The 19,276-nt window shown below is 37.8% G+C and overlaps 1 protein-coding gene across 4 annotated transcripts in view; it reads right to left on the bottom strand.

The window, feature by feature from the left end:
• Nucleotides 1-15,197, bottom strand: part of znf438 (zinc finger protein 438) — a 44,215-nt gene extending 29,018 nt beyond the window's left edge. For 3 of the 4 annotated variants that reach the window (XM_043254174.1, XM_043254171.1, XM_043254172.1), the window contains exon 1: nucleotides 15,071-15,197. The gene's annotated coding sequence lies outside the window, so the exon portion shown is untranslated. The remainder of the gene's footprint in view (nucleotides 1-15,070) is intronic. The other variant, XM_043254173.1, reaches the window with a different exon arrangement.
• Nucleotides 15,198-19,276: the final 4,079 nt, after the last annotated feature.

Raw genomic sequence — 19,276 nt, 5'->3', positions numbered from 1 at the left:
AAAAGGATTGCCTCGGCCAAATCGTGGTTGCTCCGTTTTATTTCTTACGCAAGAGTATTAGCTAAAGTTCAAACGCAATGCAGCATTAGAAAAATACACAACCCTGATCATATCCTGTTAAAATGAACTCCACCTGTGCAGACAGGCACCTGAAAACATAGAGAAGCTTTCGGTTCATCTCTGTACGGGTCTGCTCGTTCTGGTATTTGGCTCAGGCACAGCAGGGGGGCAGCAGTGACTTGACTCTCTTTGCAGTTTAAGAGGTTTCAGAGGCTGGGAATGATTACTGCTCACGGGGCAATTAGTCAGTACACCACGGGACTATATTTAGACTGTCTCAGCAGGTCCATCACTGGGTCAGGCCCAAATAACATTGCTGTTTGTTCCGTTCGGCCCCGTGTTTCCATTTACAAAGACTGGCGTTTTTTGGTCAAAGCAGGGGTGACCGCACATGCAAAGCTCTCTCCCTCTCTCTCTCTCTCTCTCCCCCCATCCATCTGTCAGGTGCTCAGAGAGAAAAAGAGTTGGAAGAGAATCCGTGGGAAAAGATAGTGAACGGGACAAAGAGGAGAGATGAACATCAGTATTATAAAACACGAACTATACGATGTGTCGTTTATTGAAAGTGTGCAGTTAAAACATTCTGATAAAGATGGATTTGGTTTTACTGTTGGGAAAGAGAGCGAGTAATACCAGAAATGAATATGCAACAGCTTTTTTCTCCTCTAAATGTTCAAAGTGAATCTTCAACAGGATGTATCAAGTGTCATGTGACTGTGTTGCTCTAAGGCATCTTTATCGCCAAGACTGATCACAGGCCACCTCTGCTGTATCAGAGCCTTTCATCTCTTGTTACGGTAACACGAGTGACAGCTCCAAAATCCAATGTCAAGCCTCGAAATTCCTCTTCCTCACTATGAGGTGGACGAAACGCAGAACTGCCTCATGATTGTCCGCTTTTGAATTATTGCTTAAAGTACGCGAGAGGACAACATTGTTCACTTGAGCGCTAAAACACGAGTTCCACCAATCAGCTTGGCCTCACTCTGAGCCAAATGACTGGTATAGATTTCTCAAATAACTGTTTTCCCATGCCTGCGATCAAGGAAAGCTGAAAAAGAAACCACGTTTCACCACCACCGATGTCAGGAGGCAAAACGCAGAGATTTTTATCCTTAAAAAACAGGAGGTTCGCCCACACTCTCACCTGGGATCTCTCTTGGCCAGTGTAAGGAAGCCAGGAGGTTATGGGAGCCTGGGAATGTTTAGTATGAAGAAAGTGATCCGAAAGGAGCTGGAGCTGAGGGAATTGGACAGGAAACATGGAAAGTAACCCTTTCCTGTCTTAAGAGGGTGAGAGAGATGGGGGGGGAAATGCTAGAAAAACAAGGCATTAAGGATTTGACTTATTTCCACGCTAATGCAAGGTTGGGGACCTGTCAGCATAGGTACAGGCAGCAGCCGGGAAAAAGAAAAAATGCTGATATTATAAAAAACATGGAAACAGGCTGAGTCAAAAGGCTCCATTGTGACCATTTCATTTTCCACACTGCGCAAAACACCAAAACAGTTTATGTTTACTTAAATTTAAAAGCACAGTTATTCATTACAATCCAAGAAAAAGACCTAAATGTTTTTCTTCTGTGTCGATTTTGGGTGAAAATCTGGATTGAAACACATAAAAAATGTGTTAAACGTGGTTGAATAAACCCTTATTGGTAGCTGAACGCATATGGAAAGGAGTCCAAACATAACGACGTGACACTGTGAATGACACGACGGTTTCCGAGTGCAGCGATGCCGTGTGGGCCTGTCCATTAACCATCAAACCATATTATTAGTAACTTGGACTTGAATGATACAATGAGCAATGAGGTGCAGTGCTGTTTCTGAGAGTTATTTAGAGCCAGAGAACTAGTGGAAGAGAGCAGTCACAGGGGAGATGAGAAGACAAGTTAAGCGCTGCAGTGTGTTCATATCGATTTTTATAAATATTTCAAATCAATTCATGTCTTCACTGCCCAGAGCATTTCTTTTATATAACTCTCCAGCCAGAGGACATTTTTGCATGATATCGAACGTGACAAACATTACATGCGACAGCTCTGGAAACAGCTCGGCTTCATAAAGCAGTCGGGCAATGATCACAATCCTGCACACGCTGTGTCACACGATCACTTCCTATAAGGGGAAGAGGGTCTATGGTAATAAGGACAAAACAACAAGGTTCAGTGGTTTTTAGGATGTTACAGACATAACAAGAGCTAACAGAATACAACAGTAACAGGTAAAAATGACAAGGAATGGTCTCTACGCAGGCAGCTAAATATTCTAAAGGCACTTAAAAAGGAGCAGGAGTCATTAATATTAGTAGATGACGATGAAACCAATAGGTATTCCATACAATATCTGTTAATAGGGACCAGAAGCAGGAAACAAGTATAAAAGCAGTCCACAACAAAAAAACGACTTAGTTACCAACATTCTTCAAAATATCTTCCTTTTGGGATGTATGTCATTCCAAACCTGCATGGCTTTCTTCTGTGGAAGTTGTCAATGCTGTTATAGAATCATTAAGTGTAAGAAAGTGGGTTGAACAAACTTAAATCTGACAGTGGGATAATTGAAAAGAACCAACACAAAAAATAATTCACATACTCATCTGAATGACTCTACTAAAGTACACCTAGCTTACTAGGGCAAGATTATACTTACATTTTATCCTGTTTCTCTGAAGGCCGGTTGATAATGATTGTTTTGTGTTATATAAAAATGGATATTCGAACAACACAAGGATGAGTAAATAATGACAAAATGCTCATTTTTTTCACTGAACTATCCCTTTAAATGTAGTCCAGCTCATACAAATTCACAAACCTATCCAGAATTACGCAGCTTTATGACTTAATCACAAAGATAACATTCTTCCTCAAAATAACGTCGAGGACCCAAAACTGGCATGTAGCAGAGAATAATTTTCCCTGGAGAAATCCCCATGAAATATCCAAAGAGGAAACAACGTGTGTAGGAGGACAGCGAAGGAGATTAAGCGAGTGGAGGAATGAGAGAAGAGAAGAAAAGAGGTTACTTTGGCAGTCGGACCAGGTGATAAAACAGCAGACATGCTCGATGGACAGCATATAAAAAATGTTTGTTATTTATCAGTCAGCTCGAGCGAAATGAAAGAACAGTCTGCCCTGCTTTACGCTGTTCTGTGTATGGGAAACCGATTCAAGCACATCCTTGGGGTGACATAATTTATTGAAATAAAATTCAGATGACTTTAAATATGTATAACAAACACATCATGAGCAGGGCTTACCGAGAGTACATTGGGGATTATATGTAGCGTGACGTTGGTGCTCTTTTCAGCAGATGTCCCGAATGACTAAGAAATAAAGCGGCTGCGATAAGAGAGATGATTCGTGCCGTTTTATGTCACTCAATGTACCCAGCATAAACACGAGTATAATATTCTGCAATCCCTGGGCAGCTCGAACAAAATAACTGACTTGCTATCGCTGCCTCTGCTGTCGAAGAGCATTGTGCTTCCTTTAACTTGTGCATTTCAATGGCCCATGGAAACTCTGACATGCACTCTATTCTCCGTCCAAAAAAAGAGGGAGATATTCAGGAGATTTATGTTTTATCATTTTCCAATGATACGAGTCAAGCAGCGGATACAATATCTTTTTTAGCCAGAGCTCTATGAGCATAACAACAAGGATTATATTTATTCTGCTGACCCGGTCAGGCAATAATTTTTCCTAGCCCTAGCGACATTTTCAGTGACCCCAAAGCAAAAAAAAACACAACAACACCACCAATTACAAAAAAAAAACAAACAAAAAAAAAAACTGTTACGTTTTGGCAAACCAATTTTTCTGATAAAAGCTAAAGATTAGGCCTTATTTTTAAATGTGCAATGATAATTGTATATTATATAGCTATAATGCAACTACCAAATCAGGAATAAATTCATAAACCCAGAATATCAAAACAGTCAAAATACACACATCCAGGAGAAAGAACAGCAGCAACTACAAGTGGTAGCTAGGGATGCACTGAATGTTTGGCAACCGAAATTGTTCGGCCGAAAATAGCAAAAAAAAAAAAAAAAAAAAAAAAAGCTATGAATAAGTGAAAAGGCCGAATAAATTAAGCTGAACAATGACATGATGTGATCAAATATAGGCACGCACTAATGCAGCAAATAGATTTGCTGTGTTAAAGCAGAGAATGATTAATGAATTAATGAATAATTATACTACTAATAATAATTACAGCTCTACTGATATATTTCTTATAATACAGTGTTCAAATCTATTTTTTATTTCTCTGCTGTTCAGCAAGGCTGCATTTATTTGTACAGTAAAATATACATACTTGATACAAGGGAGTCTCGAAAATGGCCAGAAATTGTTTTTGTAACATTTATTTTAAGTTCAACTTTGTTGGTATAGTTATAGGCATATTTTTAAATTGTTTTACAGCTAATTTAAAATCAATAAAAATCACATTTTGGCTATTTAATTTATTCAATGGTGAAAAAAAATTGTCAAAATATATGGAGAAAAAATGTGAAAACACATGTCCGGTATTCGGCCTTCGGTGCAGTTTTTTATTAAGTTCGGCTTCAGTGCATCCCTAGTGGTGACTAAATACATTTTTTAAATATAGAGGTATTATGCTAAAATTGCATTCAAGTTCACATTCTTGGTGTGCCAAAACAGCACAGTTGAGTACACTTAGATGACATAACATGCCTTTTATTTTTGCAGTACAATGCTTTTTATAAAGGATCATAACGTCAAAAGTAAAAAAGAAAAATCTGCTCTGCATATCGGTCATCAGAATACTAAAATATCTGTCCTAAAAACACACAAATGAAAGCGAGTACAGATTTCAATGTCTCTATACAGAACTGACCGAATAAATGTCATGTCTTGTCCTGTCTAGAGTTAACCGATTGTGCTTTTGCTTCCCCTGCTGCGTAATGTGGACTACAGCTGGTCATTGCTAAACTTCCATTCTGGGTCATGTGACCTAGTTTGGAACCGGGATGGAATTTGTTACCGACCCCTCCTTAAACCAATCCTCCCCCTAACATACACACACACTTTGACACGCGCATGTGTGTACGCACAAACACAAACCCACACAGACGCGCAAATGAAGCTAGGTGGAGAACATGCACGCTGAGGCGCCATGGGTGTGTGTCCACCTCTGCCATTCCAGACAGCCTTACATATAAACAATACAAACAGACTGGGAAAAAAGGAGGAGAGGAAGACGCAAAGATAAATAGCAAAAGAACAAGACAGCGGAGGAGAGGAAAGGTAGCGTCCAGCTCGGGCAGCTGTGTGCTATTACCGCTCTCCCCACCCCTCCTCCCGCGGCAGGAAATGAGCAATCATTTAGTAGTGACAGGTACACGCCGAACCACGGCATCTCTCCCCTAAAACCCTGAGAATACTGCACCACAGCCGGCCAGCATTAACCCTACAGACCACCGCACGTCAGCGTCTGCCTGAGTCAGATACGCGTGTTTATTTCTTGTGTTTAACAGAGAACTTGTTGAAAATGCACTAGTTTAGCGGTTCCCAAACTTTGAAACCCGAGTTCAATATTCGGGTTTGATCAGAACAAGTGCCAAGTACCATCCAGTCACAAAAATATTTGCAGTTTTGGGCCAAAAAGTTTAACACTGGGACATTCTAAACCATAAGTGCAAACCTGTGCAGGTTTTGGGATGTAACACTGTACATTTGTAAACCCTAGGTTAATTCTATTATTTGCATATTTATGAGGTCAATAACATTGATTGGCTAAACACAGCTCGTGTTGGACATGTGACCTGTTCTAATAACTGCTGTCCATCTCTGAAAATGTCACCATGTATCTAATACATTTGTTGTCATTTACTAAAAATAAGGTTTTTTTTCAAAAAAATATAATGCATGTACATAAATTACATATTATAATATATATAAAATGTATTTATTTATTAATTCTAAATATTTTTTCAAAAATATATACATGCATGTGTGTGTGTATTTATAAATAAACTTTTGTTTGTATTCGATTAAAATTCATTCGCAATTAATCGTTGCACAGCACAATTTTTAATATTTGTAAAATGCAATGGAAGACTGACATGCTTACTATTTCTGTAGCTTTATAGCGTCAAGGTTGACTGATGGACTAGTTTAACTACATCCTTACTACTTTTTTGGTCCTTGAATGTGTAAGTTGCATTGCTGTCTATGAAAGGTCACAAAGCTCTCGGATTTCATCAAAAATACCTCAATATGTGTACCGAACATGAACAAAGGTCTTACAGGTTTGTAATTAATGACAGAATTTACATTTTTGGGGATACCTTTAACTTCTACCAGGAGGAGATTCACCGCATTCCACAGTTTGAGACTCACAGCACTAGCTGAAAGTTCGTTGTTCTGTGTTTTTGAAAGATGGCGACTAGGTCCCCTAAGTCCCCAGCTGACTGCGCCAGGTCTGGAATGAATGACTTTACACACAACTGGCAAGCGAACTAAGCTTTACTGAAAACAGCTTAACAGCTTACAACCATACAGCGTTTCCAATAGCGCAATGACATGATGAACAATCAATCTGAGATTGTCACTTCCAGGTGAACATCGCAAAAAAAGAGAAAAGGCCATAACAAAAAGTTAAATAAGACCCACACAAATGCATTTTAATAATGTAGCTGGCAGAGAGCATTCAGACAGAAAGGCAGCCTGCCGTTTATTCATGCATGCGCCTGATGCAGAGCGACATAAATGTCCTCATTACAACAGCCATGTTGCCTCTAAACAGCCTGCGCAGACTGAACTTCACAAGAAATAGGAAAAGATGAGTTTGCTGCTGGAGGAATCGTACATTCATTCATCCGAGTTTTGCACAGAATTCCTTTAAGTCTCATGGATGATCAATTTTAGATCCGTTCACAGGCTGCCTAAAACCTTATAAACAAGATCTAGTTGTAGTCAGTTCTGGTTTTAAACGCATTACTTTGCCTTATATCACATGCATGCACCATTAGAAACGGACATGACGATCAAAAACCGGTTCACTGTCATCATTAAATCTGCATAGAAGTGCTTTATCCAGCATCATTTAAACGCTCTCAGTAGAACCTGACTAGTAAAATATTTAAAATATAAGAAAAGGGCCAAAGTACAAACGAAACGCAATTAAATAAGTGCTCTTAATCATTACTGAATGGGCTAATGCGCTAGACCACCAGCTTGGCAAATCACGCCGATTACAAAGTAGATCTAGTCAGCACTTCAGGTCCCGCATACTGCAACAATTCCTCAGACATGCTGAATTCAGCACTGTGAAGCGTATTTCACTGGAGAGCGAGAGACGGGTCTATCCTGCAAACAGAACAAAAATAAACAAAATCAGCTTCCATTTTGTTTGGTCTGAACAGACTACTCCCCTCAGGCTAGGAAACCTCATCTTCAGGGACAATTAGGCCAGTACTGTCTTATTACAGCTGTATATGCTTGCATTTGTTCTCCAGAGACGGTCACAACATGACCTGACACCTAATGAACGTCACTATGTTTAGATCATTTAAAATATTTCTGGACCAATGGGACAGCTTGTTCCTTCACCTTTTTTTTAAGCGCAAGTAGTTTGTGGAGAGTGAATATAAACTACCAAGACAAATAATTGTCAGCGTAAGGAATAGATTGTGTCCTTAGCGTTGCTGGACAGGGCTATTAATTAATTGATTTTAATCAATTTACTTGGAAAATTATCAAAAATAAATAAATTAATTAAATAAACATAACCCAATATGTAAAATAAAACAATAACATAAATATAAATAATTAAAATGTATTTACATATATAAAAACAAGTCAATGTATAAGCTAATAAATATGAAATTATAACAAATAAACAACATTTTCTGCATTATTATGTAGAATTCTACATAATGTGTCAAACTCAGCTCAGATTACAATACTTTCACAGGTAGCTGAATATATTATAAAACGTGTTATATTTACTAAACAAATATATTAGATGTATGCATATATTTTCTGTATGAGCCTCTATAAGATGGATAGAGACTCACATATTCGTCACATGCTCCTCATTAAAAAGGAAACTATAACCCTTATTTCCCTCTGTCATACAAAAACACACATACTGGGTTCTTCTTAGGCTTTAGCATTTATCATTATGTAATGATAAGCGTCATTTTGAAAAAGCGTCTTGTTGCGTCATACACCATCTCCTCTGGCCACACCCCTGCCCTATAGGTCACCGCAAAAATCTCCCCCTCGACGGTACCTTTCAATCAATTTAATGTGGAGAGATCCGTCACTGGTGAGAAGGACGGCATTTCACAAGCATCAAAATGACGTTACATATCTTTGACTGACCACAGAAACAGCTTAAAGTGCACCGATAGATCCTGCTTTTGTTGCCTCAGACATCCAACTACGGTATTTTCTCTCTTTGAGATCTCTTTGGCTTCCTCCATCCTGGCACATACAGGTTTCGTAACCCCGTGTCACGTGTGCATGAGTATGCGTAGGTTTGCGGCAGTAACAATTTACGTGTGGTTTGGGCTCAAGCCTCCTGATTCTAAAGTTAAGGAAGGCTCGAGACGGTACTCACTCACTCCACCACGAAACCACACTAGGAACAAGTGAGTCACGCTACAGTCACCTCCTCAGGTGGACGAGGGGAAGGAATGAGTGAGATGGGGAGATGGGGAGACGGGGACGGACGATGACTACAAAAGAAAAACATCGTGTTGTATGGTGTAACGCAAGAAATGGGAGAAGCAGAGAGTTGTTTGTGTCCAAGCAATCGTAGAGTTGTTTGAAAAACAAGGCCGTGCCACATCAAATTAATTCGAGATTTGAATCATATAGAACAGATCCTGACACGGACAAAGAGCACCAGTGGGAACCGTCATTATAGTGTTTCACTGTTTCCTTTCATTCTCTTGAGTAACACTGAAAGCACCTATAAACTAAACAGCACTTCCTTTCTGGCATCCGATTGTCCTCCCAAACGGGTGAGACTGATTTTCATTGGAAGGAGGTCATAATGTCGGAACAATGTTGTTATATAAAACAAATAGTTGTGTCTTTTATTTAGCATTGGAGCAACGCAGCCAATTTTCTTGAGCAACAAGGATTCTCAAATGAGCCGTATAAAGACATTTTGACCCCCCCTCCCCTCCAAACACAGTTCTGGCTGTTTACCTGCATGTTAAAGTACAATCATCTCTGGCAAACATCATCATTGTGCAAGATACTTACACACCAGCTGGGAAGGTGGGTCCAGATGTGTGTAATCAACAGAAACGATTGATTTATCTGATCAAGTTCCATATGTAACTAATCATTACTTTTGAAAGAGAGAAACAGAGAGAGAGAGAGAGAGAGAGAGAGAGAGAGAGAGAGAGAGAGAGAGAGAGAGAGAGAGAGAGAGAGAGAGAGAGAGAGAGAGAGAGAGAGAGAGAACTTCTGTGGAGATGCTGCTTATTCTTTAACATAACTATCTAAATGCTTACCATACAGTAAAAATGTGTTTATGACTGTACAATTTTTAGCAATTGCTGCAAAAGTTAATTAAAACTAATTTAATTTTGCTTCATCTGAAAAATAAATCACATTTTAAAATATAAATAAATTATATATGAAAACAAAAAATGTTATCTTAAATAATACTTCACTACTGTTTAGTTGCGGTTTTGTAGTTAATGTTTTTAAAAACGGACCTTAAAATCTTACCCCAAAAAATTAGTTCTGTCAAAAAAAATATCATGATTAATTGTGCAACAACTAAAGTTTCTAAAGTAAAGATTTTGTTTGCATAATGTGTGTGTATATATTTGCACGTGTGTATAAGAAAAATATGTAACATTTTATTTCATATTTATATTATATATATATATATATATATATATATATATATATATATATATATATATATATATATATATATATATATATATATATATATATATATTAATTTTACATTTAAATATTTTCTAAATATATGCGGTGTTTGTATTTATATAATAAAATACACACATACATACAATTAATTCCAAATAATTGGTTGACAGCACTACTTTTAACAGTATTAATTAATAGGGTTTTTTTTTTTTTATTATCTCAAAACATAAAAATAACAATACATATGGTGCTAATATCAATGTCAACATTTATTGTTGAGCCCTATCAAAATCAAAATTATACTTTCTAATTTGTTTCGCCCAAATCTAAGTTTGTAGTTTGACTCCATTTTCTCCCCCGTGGGTCTGAACCACAGTACATTAAATTTGAGCACCACCATGAGTACTAGCACCAGATGTTTACTAAAGCAGTAGGTAGCTAAAATGAGAAGACACAAATTTCACTTTAATATAGCCATTTACTTTCTGTGAATTTGCCATAATAAAAATAACAAAAAAAAAAAAAAAAAAACACAACGACATTTACCTGCCACAAATGCACTGCGAGATATGCTTCAATATAGGCATTTCTTCCTCGAAGACAGCAGCTATGAGAAATGCAATAAACCACAATATATATGTCTGACCAGGAGTATGCAAATGAAAGTGAATTGGAAAGACGCCATCCCCACTGTGAAGCACGGCGAAGACAGAATCATGCTGTGGGGATGCGTCTCTACATCAGGCCCCGGAGGGCTCGTGAGGTGGATGGCTGAAATAAGTGTAGCAAAACACAGGGAAATCCTGGAGAAAAACCCTGACGGAGTCTGCAAAACACCTGCGACTTGGAGGAAGATTTGTTATCCAGCAAGACATTGACCCAAAGCATAAAGCCAGTGCTACACAGGGATGGCTTAAAAACAACAATGTTAATATCCTGGAGTGGCCAAATCCACAGTCCAGATCTCAAGCCAACCAAAAATTTATGAGCGCGCTCGAAAAAGCCTGTCCACTCATGATCTCCATGCAACCCGACAGATCCAGAAGAGTTTGACAAAGAAGAACTGGGGAAGAATTACACCGGCCGAATGTGGAAACGGATAGAGAGACGTAGTATACAAACAAACTCGAGGCTCAAGCGGCCTCAGGTGTGGTTCAAGTCAAACAAAGTGAATTCTGACATCAAAAATGGACTGAGAGCCGCCCCCAAACCTACTTAAAATTAATGACTTTATTAGCACCCTGACAACAAAAGAATTTCTTAAAAGTATCCTACACGCTGCTGTAAGATGCAATACAGCAGCAAATGAAACATTCACTAGTCCATTACCACAGCCACTCTGCCCTCAGTCCAATGCCACCGCATTCATAATTCACACTTTTATGCACTTTTCTTGTACAAGGTGTTGGCTTTTTTTGAATACTAAGGTGAGTTTCTCCTGCACCGACATTCTAGTGTAAGCGGCAGTCTTGTCACTTTAGTTTAATCAATACAACCTTAACCATCTCAACTACTGGCCATGATTAGTGAGCTACCTCTCTTTACTGATAATAAGGATGATGAGATAAAACTATTCAATGTAAAATAACCACTATTGAGTAAGTACAGACATGATCGATTTAAAAGGGTTTGCTGCTGAATCCTATTTTATAAATAAACACCTCTCTGTAGCACAAAAAAATATATAAATATAATGATGTGATGACGTAATGATATAAACTTTTAAAACCCGACCACAAACTTTTAAACGGTACTCTTGGAGATATATATATATATATATATATATATATATATATATATAAATATATATATATATATATATATATATATATATATATATATATATATATATATTTCCAAGAGTACTTCTCTCATGCTTATTGAGGCTGCATAGTTTATATAGAAAAAATACAGTAACGCACGAAACGGTTTGCTATTTTAATGTCACATGATCCTTCAGAAATCATAATATGTTGATTTAATACTGAAAAATTTCAAATCTTTTGTAACAATGCCCAATGCTGCTTTAGCTTAATATGATGCATCTTTGCTGGCTAAAAGTATTAATTTCTTACCGTAATAAATGATTAAACATACTAAAATCTTATTGAACTGCAGTATACATGCATTTTTCTTTCATCTATCCATGAAAGCATGAAGAGTGTATTTGATTAGTTCAGGTAAAAGTGTTTTGTGAGAGAATCGCACTTGAATGCACTCCATAACCTGTAAAATAAACAGGAAGGCATGAAGTTTCGCCACACACTGCTGTAAGACCTCTCTGAATTCTGCATATGTCAGATAATGGTGGAAATTCTGAATCTTGCGATCGCAGCAAACCTGCTCCCCTTGAACAAAGAAATGAATTACTCATAAAATATGCACGGTTCCATGTTCATGTTTATTTTGGCCACACGTCGCACCTTGCCGTGAAGCTCTGCGCTGTTACAACAAAGACATTTGTTCTGCATCTGCTCAGAACAATCCCAGTAATTACAGTGCCGTTTCCTCCGCAGTTTTGATCCCTAATTGTGGAAAGCCTTATTTCTGACCACACACACGAGAACCGTGCAGATAGGTGAACGCTCTCCTGCGAGTAATCATTACAAAGTCACCGACCAAGGAGTTGAAGGGGAGTTTAAGATAGCTATCATTTTCTGGCTAGGTCTGTGTGTATGGCATAAATGTTGCATGTGTGTGTGTGTGTGCGCGCATGCAGTGATGTTGACATGGTTCTGATTGACCGGAAATGTTAAATAAGCATCTCTGCTATGAAAAGGGTCTCCCTCCCCCTCTCTCTCACCACATGTGAAACCACACAACGTCATGACAACTGCCAAAATAAACCTCAGCATCCTCCGTACGAAGAGCGTGTGTGTGCGCTTCCCTGCCGTGCAGCACGTCCATGCAGCGGCGTATTTAATAACCTTTTGCAAAATCCCTGAAAGAATGCGTTCAGTGACACCGCAGAAATGAATTTCAGCTGCCAACAGCTACACCATAACCATCAGAAGATTCTCAGCGATCCCCTAAATTTCTCGCTAGAAGTTTTAAATTTAAAGTCAAATATTTTGATGAGGAAAAAACGTTACTTGAGCAGAAATGGCTTTTCTCAACGCCTCTATTACGGTTAACCCTTTCTAAAAGTTTGAAAGCACTAGGCCAATATGTTCCAGTAGCGTATTGTGTCATGTTACACTGTTATTAAGTATTTCGGGTCACTTTTTTTATGCTGCAGCTATTAAAATATGACTCAAAAGTTCTAAAAGGAACAGTTCATTCAAAAATGTAACTTGTGTCCAAATCTTTGTGAATGTCTTTGCATCGTGGACATAAAATATTTTAGGAATATCCTGGTACAATTACATTTTACTATTATTGTCTTAATTTAGGTACTCTGCAAATACAGCTAAGTCCGTAAAAACATGTGTTAACTGTTTTAGGTTTCAGGTTTAGCTAAGCAACATAAGCATCACTTAATAAAAAGCCTGTTTACAATCCTACACGTTAAAAACTTTAAAAGCTGTGACTTTTAAGACATTTCCCGTCTGAACCATACTGTACGGCTTTTGCCAGGTCACACTGCATAAGTTAAATATCACGATTGCCGATTCCAATCACCGAAAAGTGTCAAAAAAGGTGCGCGCATGCATTTATTAATTTAACAAAGTGTTTGAGACAATTTTCCCGACACTGCTACTCATTCAGCAAACCTTGCCATTATAAATATAAGGATGTTCCGCTGGAATACCCGATGCAGATTTCCAATCTAATGTCCAGAATGATTTGTAGCTTAACTGAGAAAATATTATTCTAACATTTGTAATCCAACAAGGTTGATTTACTAGTTTGAAATGTCACTGGCCATGCATGTACATATGTAAACAAACAGCCACAGATTTACTTATGATAGTCCAACTTTAATTTGTTGCTAGATGAGCTAGGTCTATTTCACACCGAATGAGAAAGCATCACATATTTTAGGAAAAATATTAATATAATGTTCCCAAGCAATAGCTCTCATATCGGAAGTGCTGATGAAAGTATGGTGTAGATGTTTGAGCCCTAAACCTTTTTAGTGAATTACACTAAACTTCACTTCGAAAAGACTTTCTAATTCATTCAGTGCAAGCAAGTAACCATTATTTAAAAAAAGAGCTCGTCATTTAAAAGGTTTGTTTATGATATTTTCAGACAGCTAAGATCAGACACTTATGAACAAAACTACATTACGAAAAAAGAGCTTTTCAAACTCTGATAATGCGTTAGTTAAATAACATACACACCCAAAGGAAACGTTATGACTTTCTTCCTTCAAAACTACACAAAAGGTGGGTTTAACACATACAAACAACCACAATACCATGCACTGAGTCGCATCATTACACAAATATTATGATTATATTTTCGCAAAATGTAAAGCAAGCCATTGTATCGAACATTTCCCAACCCTTACTATAACTATTCCTACTCCGTCCATGCCATTATTACTTGCTCAAAGTGGAAATGTTGCTATAACAATACAACAACACTTATAGCACCTGTTGACAACCATGAATGTGAACTATCTTCTCAGAAACTGACATTCAGGGAATTTTCGTCCCACTTACACACTCAAAAAACAAAGACAGTAGAATAATTTTCACAGCAATATTATGTCATGAAATAACTAATTAAAGGAGAAAAACATCTCGCAGTGCAGTTAAAGAGATAAGCAACGTCTGTGCGGTCACGAGACATGCAGTTGTGCAAATACACTTAATTTCTGTATGTATCGATGCTATTACTGTTCAGTTAATACAATATATCACTTTTAAACGGCCATTGCATGAGAACTGTGTTTACTATGCAGACATATGAATCCCCACACTGCGAGTATGAAATTTGCAATGGTTTTCAATCACGCATCGTTGCAATTTCTGTGCCAAAGCTCTGTTTTTATTAAGTTTGATGCTCAGTGGTGTTTTATTCTGCATAAACACATCCTTGAAGGCCCTGGCCTGTGATCGCTCTGGAATTCCCATTGGCTGAAAATAAAGTCGTAACGCGACTGCACGAAGAGCCCATTGGGTTCCTCTTTTCTGCACGAAATAACGGAAAATCTTGTGCCTCACCTTCCAGAAATGTCCTCCGGCTCGATCAGAGGACTCTCGGTTAATTTGGAGCATGCGCCACATTAATTAGGTGAGTAGATCGACACATCTTCATAACTGTTTCTCCACAGCCATTTTTGGGCGAGACCTCAAATCCTAAACGGTGAATATTACAAAGTGGAAGTGAGGGGTATTTATCTTAAACGCAATATAGGGAATCCGACGTCATACATTTTAATAAAAAATCGTGTAATTGTGTTGTAAAGCGTGATATTTAAGCAAAACACTATCTATATTTGCTTATAATCAAATTGCAAAGTTTCACATCCACCCCTTTTCAGAAAAATGGTACGGCTCAGTCAACACCGGTTTACTTCTGCGAATACAGCCAATCAGAGAGGACTAAAATGCCACTCTCCAATCAGATCACCGCCTACTTTATGACGAGCGAACAGTCGGAGTTTTTTTTTTTTTTTTTTTTTTTTTTTTTTTTTTTTTTTGGTCAGATTCAAGGAACTGCGGGAAATCTGTGGCAGACGACGTCGTCAGTTGAACAGGGATTATGTTGTAATCTTCTTCATGCATATAAAGAGATATTGCACCCAAACAATACCAGTGCATTAAGACTAGCACTATAGTTTTTCAGTAGTCATAGACAATGTCTATAAGCTATTTAATTAACGTTACTAGAATTATAATTAATTTAGAAACTAGGTAAAATGAGGCTGAGAGAGTGAAAGTGAAGTCATGCACAATTAAAGACTAGCTTTACAGGTAAACAAAAGACGAGCGGCGGATTTATCTGTCTCACTCATCAGCTCTAACTATGGTGTGTGGTAAACTATAGCTCGGTTTGTTCTGTATTTGCAGACACTGCACTGTGGTGTAGTGACTTGTCACTAAAAAACTTACTGTTCCACTTACTATGACATAGAATGTTCCTCAGCAAAATGTCCAAGCCTTATTTTTCTGCAGTGGGGTTCAAAATCTAAGATCATTTTAATTATTATTTTTCTTATATTTTGCTTTTAGAATCGTATTTTTTTTTTATCATTTAAAACTTGCATTGCAGTCATTTTAAGGAGAATCTTTACGCAGTCAGTTTGCATGCGTTGAATAATTTTATGCCATTATGTTTCTTATTAAAGCTAAACATTTTGACTCTAGCACCTTTAGACCCTGCTCCTGGAAATCGACTGTCCTGCAAAGTTTAGTTCTCAGTAAAGTTCCTGCAAAGTTTAGCTCTTGTCATTACCTTAAGGGGAACACATTACTACTTTGAGGACCCTGCCCCAGTGACAAGTTGTTATACGAATACCAATTTTGCTGTTTTTTTTTCCTGATAACGTATGCACAATGTTTAGATGAGAATTTCCACTTGTTTCAAGAGGAAATATATCTTTGGCTTTACTGGAACAGTGAAAGTGTAGAAAGCAAGCAATAGAAAAGGTAAAAGGGGAACAGAGTTTAGAAAAAACTTAAACTTGGATTACTCCAAAGCACTGCTAAATATCAAAGCACTTGCCACAAAGCTAGGACTCGGACTCAGGGTGTTTTAAATAAAAAATAAATATATATTTGAATAAATTATAAGTTGGAATTTAGACTCCAAAGTAACCATGAAAGTTAAAATTTTATTTGTCAAGAACCATTTAGATAATTGTATTTATATAGAAGTGGCTCACGGTCGCAGCCTTTTTTAAGCATAGTAGGAGGTTAGTTCACTTTTGTGAAAAACATGTGGCCTTGCAAAAAACATTTAGAGAAAGACCTCTTCAGCATCTTCAAATTAGTGTTTACTCAATGTTTTTATTAGGTGCCTTCGTATGTCTAGCAAACAGACACATAGCCCGCATATTTTTAATGAGCAATGGGAAATTTTGCCTTGTGCATTTTGAGTTGCACTGTATCGCTGCTAACTAAACAACCTTGAAGTGCTTGAACCTTAATGTAATTTCAGCAGTTGCCTTCGTCTTTCTCAACATCAGAGCGAGAGAATGTGAGTTCCATAGTTCAAGGCTTAGGCTGGACTATAAACATAGAGAGAATCAATGACACTCCTGCTGTTGTAAACAATGAAATGGACTCACCCGCCCTCATTCTACATCTCCTTAATAAATAGCAAAATGAAGCACTTGTCCATTCAAGCCGGAGGGCATCCGGATGGCAATAACTTGTGTTTACAAAAAGAAAAATCGTCAGTAAGAATCAGATAAAAAGAAAAGGCTCTATTAAGTTAGTTTGTTTACGGTCTCTCTCTTTCCCTCCTCCCTCGCTGGTCTCAGGCATATTTGTAATGGTTTATGGATGTCTGTTCTGTAACAGGAGCCATTTGAATGTTTTTGTCTGTGAAATCTGTCATGGTCATTAGAAAGGCAGAGAAAAGGTGAGTCAGTGAATTGCTCCACTGGGGCTAGCAAGTGTGATGACCTGGCTGTTCATCAGCCGTCGAGCATAAAACCGAAAGCTTACGGGATCCTTTTTCACTCGGGTTGATTTCAAGGAAACTTGTGTTTTGGCTTCTTCTGAAAAGCTCTAAATGCCACATTGAAAGTGGTAGTGGAGAGCTTCCTCAAATAGTTATTTCGCAGCCTCCGACTTTGCCCTCTGCCACAGCAGAAGTACACCTGACATAGCTTTTCAGTTATGTATCATCAACCAGGTTCTTTTCTTTTTCAGTTTTGTCTTTTGACGTTTATCCTTAGCACCCACAAAGTTGACACTATCCGTGACACGGGCTACTCGAATGCATGTAGTGAGTGTCTTTTCATTTTTTTGGCATCCTTTGCTTCGTTTCTTTTCTGTCTCTGTGTACGTTGCAAGTTATTATGGGTTGAGAGGCTGAATCTGTGTCTTGTTGCAGCTTTCATATCCGCTAGACCCGTATGCCTTGCCATTTTTGAGAGCAGATGTGTGCATGGTATTGCTTGAACAGAGGCTCCGCTTCTTCTTGCTGCTGTAAAAATATTATTCTCAGTAGACCTTTTCTTGTAATTCTACCTGTTCGCTTCCACCTCTGTTTCACATCATCCCCTGATGCTAACCTTTGGTCAGCACTGAGTAATGAGTAGCCCATGTGTCTTGTTTACTGTTCATCTCTGTATCTTATAAATAATATATAATAATTCACCTACCAACAGTGTACATAGCAATTTTTGGTCAGTGTAAAAGAAGTAAGGTATATGTGAGAGCTTTTTCTTCTTCCTCAAAAGTGCGTGTGGTAATTTTTGTGGTTTTATAACGATTATAGATATAGTAGTCACTTTAGATTAATACTGACACCTGTAGGTGTGGATGTTCTATTAAACAAATGTTAATTATCAAAGAACACTTTTGTTGTTCTCAAGAGAGTAAATCTGGGGTTTCTATCATGACTAATCTGAACGCCTCTGATTGGCTATTGCATCCATAAACGCGCAACACTGTAAAAACTTGGGGAACATGATGGAACAAATAAGCCCTAACATTAATTAGATTCAATGGCATTAATAGTCTGTTAATAATAATCAGCCACAGGCAATATCCCTGACTATCGTCAATGCACCATACTATCATCTATCGGCACAACCCTAATTTGCAGTCAGCCATAATTAATTTTTTGATATTCGTGATTTTATGTTTACGTGACATTCAACAGCTCATTTGCCCATGACCAACAAGATGAGCGGGCCTTAAAAAAACTAAAAATGAAAAATGCAAGTCTTCTTTTTCATTTTTTTTTTTTGTGTGTGTTTGTAATGAGGAAAAAAATACATAGAGTGCACCTTTAAAAACCTGTGATACTGAAAAGAAATAAGCATCATGCTAATTCGCCAAATCTATCCACAAAATAGCAGGAATTCTGAATTACTAAATGCCTGCATACTAAACATGGAAATCTCTAACCGCTAATGAGAAGGGGAGAGACACCAGCGGAAAACAAAACTTAGGAAAGTAATGAGGATGTCCAAATGCCTTCTGTGGAAAAAAGTTCCTTCACAGAAAGCACCTGGATAATGATCGTTTTTCATTTTTTCTGTTGGTTTTTCTTTTTACTTCACCTTTTCTCTCAGGTGTGTTCACATCTGCACCTAAATGTGAAGAATTCTTTGATACGCAGAGCCTGAAGTGTGTGTATGTGTGAGTGTGGGAAGCACATGATTCTTCCTCTCAGACATGCCAGCAAAATAAGCAGAAGAAAGATCTCGGTGTTCCAACACACACAAAATAAATTTTAGCTGTGGTTGT

The sequence above is a fragment of the Puntigrus tetrazona genome, chromosome 12 (assembly GCF_018831695.1).
Source record: "Puntigrus tetrazona isolate hp1 chromosome 12, ASM1883169v1, whole genome shotgun sequence".
Taxonomy (NCBI): domain Eukaryota; kingdom Metazoa; phylum Chordata; class Actinopteri; order Cypriniformes; family Cyprinidae; genus Puntigrus; species Puntigrus tetrazona.
Note: the sequence above shows the minus strand (reverse complement) of the source record. Positions and strands in the feature narration are given on the sequence as shown.